The sequence below is a fragment of the Aplysia californica genome, unplaced genomic scaffold, assembly GCF_000002075.1.
Source record: "Aplysia californica isolate F4 #8 unplaced genomic scaffold, AplCal3.0 scaffold00243, whole genome shotgun sequence".
Taxonomy (NCBI): domain Eukaryota; kingdom Metazoa; phylum Mollusca; class Gastropoda; order Aplysiida; family Aplysiidae; genus Aplysia; species Aplysia californica.
Window position 1 is genome coordinate 105,927 of NW_004797513.1, and position 5,333 is coordinate 111,259.

Here is a 5,333-nt window from a genome sequence, read left to right on the forward strand (position 1 = left end):
CTCTCTCTCTCTCTCTCTCTCTCTCTCTATCTATCTATCTCTCTCTCTCTCAACTCATTTTCCCGCAAGTGGCCTAACACCGACAATGAAAACTTTATCAAGGGGAATTGTTCTGTCACACTGTCAGTCAGTAAAAATGTTAAAATCATGCAAGAGTAGTATACTAATGAAAACCTCTTCAGCAAGAAATATCCAATCTTTTTCAACACTTAATACAACCCATACAAAATTAGTCGCTTTTATCCTCTTAAAGATCTCTACTTAGTAAGTGTGATATTGTTGTGGCAGCTGATTTGGAAACAGTCGTTATTTCCTTGTTGTTGTTGACGTTAATGTTGTTAAAAGGGATAATCCTTTGTGATGCAATTGTTGTAGAAATACTTATTGCGCCCCATGTTCTCTTCATTAAACATGCCACACTTGTTTACATTTCACCATCCGTTATCATGCTTCTGTGTCACTTCTGTTGTCGTAGTTATTACCATCATCTTAACCACTAATATTACCACACTGTTGGAATATCATTCTCATCATCATAATTATTATTATTATTATTACATATTATCATTTATTATTATCACATAGAAGATGTGAGCTTCAACTCCCACACGAGGAAGAGTCTCTGTCCGTCTGCAGAAATGCTGATTCCCTCTACCCCTGGATTGTCCCATATAACCAGGGTCAAAGAAACCAACCATGGATTATCTAAATTGTGTCGAAGGGGGTGTAAAACATTTACAATCAAAAGCAGTTCCTCGACAGAGATTGCTATTATCAATGAGGAAAACCAGCTAAGATTTAGTACGAGGTTTTACGGTGCTCGCAACTGCACAAGGTTATATGAGCGCCAGAAGATTAGAGGTGTTACAAGAGAGTAACAAGTATAAAAAAGGAGAAGGGGAGATAAGGACGATAGACGTCAGATGGGAAAGAAGAAGCAAACTACACCAGAGCACCCACAAAACCACCCGAAGATTAAAAGTGTTACTACAGGGTAACATACAAAGAAAAGAAGGACTAGAGAGAAGGACGAGAGATGTTTGATAAGAAAGAAGAAGCAAACTGCACTAGAAAACCCGCCAAATCACTTACAAAACATGCTTAAACATAGCAAACTGGCATACACAGTAATTCTTTGAAAAAATAAAATTTTTAAAAAGCAACACTGATACACATGTACTGTCAACAAAGAAATAAAAACATTCATCAAAGATACATGTACAACAACGTGTGTTTATTTGCATCGAGAGAGTCAAAAATAACGAATAACACAACATATTCCATTCTATCATAACCCCGACATGTACAGTAGTCTCTAGGTAAGCAATATTCACAGCCGCTTGGTAATCTCTTTTTCTTTTGTTTTATTCGTTTTTATTTTATTTTTTTTCAGCCTTCACTTTATTAGCTTGAGGCTCAAAGCTGTGGACACTGCAGTCGCATTCTCCGAACAATAGAGATGAGCACATTACTGCAATCCTCACATTGGTCAATCATTGCAGAAATCAGTAGGTTGTCACTTTGAATAATCAGAGAGAAACAAAACATTCTGAGTGATACGAATATCAGAATTACAACAGTAACAAGAGGTAGATGGAGACCGTACAAAACCACGTCTCAAGTTTTTTCCTGCCTCTACTCCTCTCTAGGCAGATGAACCAATGAGCTATAGTCTATAACAGAGGTTGTGGAGCTGGTGATCATCAAAGATCTCACAACTCATAATTGTACGCCCACAACACAACGGTCTATAGACGGGCAGCCACTAAAACTACCATAATATATCTTCTCTGATCAAAATTAAGCTTTAGTTTTCATAAAAGTTTTACAGCACTTGCAGCTCAAATAGGTCATATAAGTACTAAAGAATAACATATATGAAAAAAAAACAAGGAGAGATAAGGATAATAGATGATAGGAACAAACTACACCAGAGCACCCACCAGCCACCCACTCGGACAGCTGGTGATTTTTCAAAGATTTCATAATCATACGTCCACTACATGGGCGGTGACTAAAATTATCACAATCCGTCTTCTCTGATCAGAGACCTCCATCTCACAAACAACACGATGTACACAACAGAATCCTGATCAGCAGTCTAGCTTCAGCGGAACAACAGCAAAAACTATGACCTCTTGAAATAAGTCACCTACTAGTATTTTAGAAGTGTGCCAAAAAAAAACCCAACCCCAATCTTTCCACAAGTATATGACACTGCCAAACTATCTGCCCAAAAGTGCTCTAATAAAAACACTTACTCTCCTCATGTCAGTTTGGAAAATGAAAATATTCACTTCGGTTAATGCATTTTTTAAATTCACCTTATTTTTTCATGTTTTCCAAATCTTGAAGAGTTTTATTTTATTGCACGGGGTACAGGAGCTCTAGAAACAGATAATTTAAAAACTAAAATACATGTCATGTAAAAATGAGACTTGAGTTAAAGTTAACGCTCAAGCAACACAGGTTTTGCTATTGCTATGTTCTTTTTAAGATTTATAATAGGACACTGTATTCAGTTGTATAGTTAGTTACTATAAAGCTTTGGAAAACTGAGAGGAGACATCAACATATCATCAGCATTATTCTGCAATCGCCTTAATTAATTTCTTAGGGGGGGGGGTCTTCTCCAGATAAAGCTATTATTCAAATAAAGATATCAACAGGAATCTTATAATACAGTTTTATTCTGTTTTGTCTGTTCCTTCCTATTTATTGACTGAACAATAACAAGTTGTCACCTCAACTCTCAACTATTTTGTCCAAAGTGCCTCTTTACTTAAGTACACTTTGGACAAAATAGATCTGAGGCAACAAAGTGCCAAAGTCACAGTTTTGATTTGGGCTGTCTCTTTTTCTGTAATTTTACTTCCAAAAATGACTTCGATGATATGTCTGTCACTGACTGACCACCACACATATTCTCTACTACAAAGAAAGGAAATTTGAGTAGAAAAGTCAGGAAACTGAGAACTCAGAAAGTTCTTCCTCCACAGCTTTAAGCTTTAAGTGATGAAGCAATCCATTAACTACAAAGTTTATCTCCCGCTAGGTAAACTATACACTATACAAAAGCTGATTTCTTTAATTGTAGTTGTAGAAAGGTCAAGAGATCATGACTTCATCAGCTCTGGTCTCATTATAACTGAGTCCTGTCTACAGCACACACATGTACAAAGGCTTGACACTGAAGAATCCCACTGGAAACACAAACAAAACTATTCTAAACATACAAATGAAAACCAACTCCAGCTTCACCTGGCCCCAGTTATAAGACTACATAGTACCCACAGTCGTAGTAAATCTTCATGTAACATTTTAATTAATATCTTATTTACAAGTTCACATCAATCCGTTTAAGCAAATGAATACATGATACAAACTGTTGAAATGCAGACAATTGCGAGTAAAAATGGTTGAAAATACAAACAAACATCTTGGCATAATATAATAATATATGTATTATTATTGTGACCATCATTCTATCACCCATCAACAGCTGTTGAAAGTAACAAGAATGCTTGAGAAGTAACAAACACTGTAACAAAGTTAAGAATAGAACTTGTCTCCCAATTTCACAGGGACCTCGAGGACGGCAAATTGTCGGCCAGCTTTTCAACGGTTCTCTTAGCCCAAGATTTTGAGTCATTTTTGATAGTCCTTTTTTAATCATCAGTGGTATCAGTTGCAAATGCTCAAGAAATATTTTGCCTTAACTAAAATTCCAAATGTTGAAAAAAAAAACCAAGAAAATATACACAATATAGAGGTACAATTTTTAAAAGAATGAAATGTGAGGCACCATGGTGAAATCAGGCGCTTGTCAAAATAACGAAATCGAAGAAACAGGAATTTTTCCGCCAGTTACGCAATTTTTATAGAATTTTTTTTTTCTGGCTCAAACCCTTTTATTTCCATATAAAAACATATTTCTATGGGAATTTTACCGAAAAACGTTGATTAATTTAAAGGCACAAAATATGTCTTTTTTTTTTACCACTGAAACCAGGCGACCTCACCTCCTTCAATTGCAAATATCTTGACTTCTATTCAAGATAGATGCATTTTTTTTTTCAAAGAAAGCAAAACAAATGAAAAAGCTTTCAGATGATATACTCCACATGTCCAAAAATTGATGAGCGCTTGATTCCACCGCGTCATGACACAAAAAGTCTTTTCTCTCCACTGAAAAATGCTGCTTTGTCGGCATAAAACAATCAGTTGAAGAGCTTGCAGACAATATCAGGAACTTAAAACACTTCACAACTAGAAAAAATCATCACGCTCATCTATTTCAGTTATGCTGAGAAAACGCAGCCCTCATTCTCATATTATTTTTTTTTTAAACACAACTTTTGATCATCTTCTTCATTAGACATACTCATGCAGAGCAAGAAAAATTTTAACACAGTACATGACACTGCCTTAGGAAAAAACAAACAAACAAGATATTTAACAATAAGCACAATGGAAAAAATAGAAGTTCAGGCACACAAAGTGGAACATAAAGCTGTTGCATTTTATACCCCAAACAGGGTTGAGCTATTTAAATGGAATACACTTGATTTAAGAATTCAACAAAAATTGTTTAGCACAGAAAGAGGTGAACGTTCTCCATCTAAATTAAGAAAGTCTACAATATTTTGTAAACACAATTTATGGACAAAACATTTCCAAATAACAAAACATAGGTATCAAATTATCATAACAGTGGGCAATGACTAAAACCAAATACTGTGAAACAAGCACTTTTTTCTCAAACATATTAACTCAAAAACAGACTTTCAAATATGTTTAGTTACAACCAAATGATCGGTCAACAATACACACATCTAAGCTGAAGAAATTAAAATATTACCATACAGTTACAAATCATTTGTCAAAAACTATTTTGGGACACAGTCTTGCAAGGGTTCAAATCAACACAAACAACAAGCTTTCAGGAAACTCACGCACAATTCAATAATGTTGGGTACAGACAAAAAAGATACAAGCTGGTCCCTGGTCCAAACCTGCTTCCCAAGACAACTACTGGGACGTTTGGCTCCTTATCAAGTGATGGCACACATGTACCCCACTCATAAGCAAAGTAAAGGTCCTAAATTCGTTTTAAAATTTCACGTAATGCCTATATACATAAGACAGAATAAAACATTATTGTTTTCTGTCCTATATATATATATATATATATATATATATATATATATATATATATATATATATATATCCTGGATGTAGAAAGTTGGATCCGAGTCAAGAAACATACAGACGCTATGATGGTACATAAACGTGAAGTGGAATGAGCTCAGAATCTGATCAAACCAAATGTC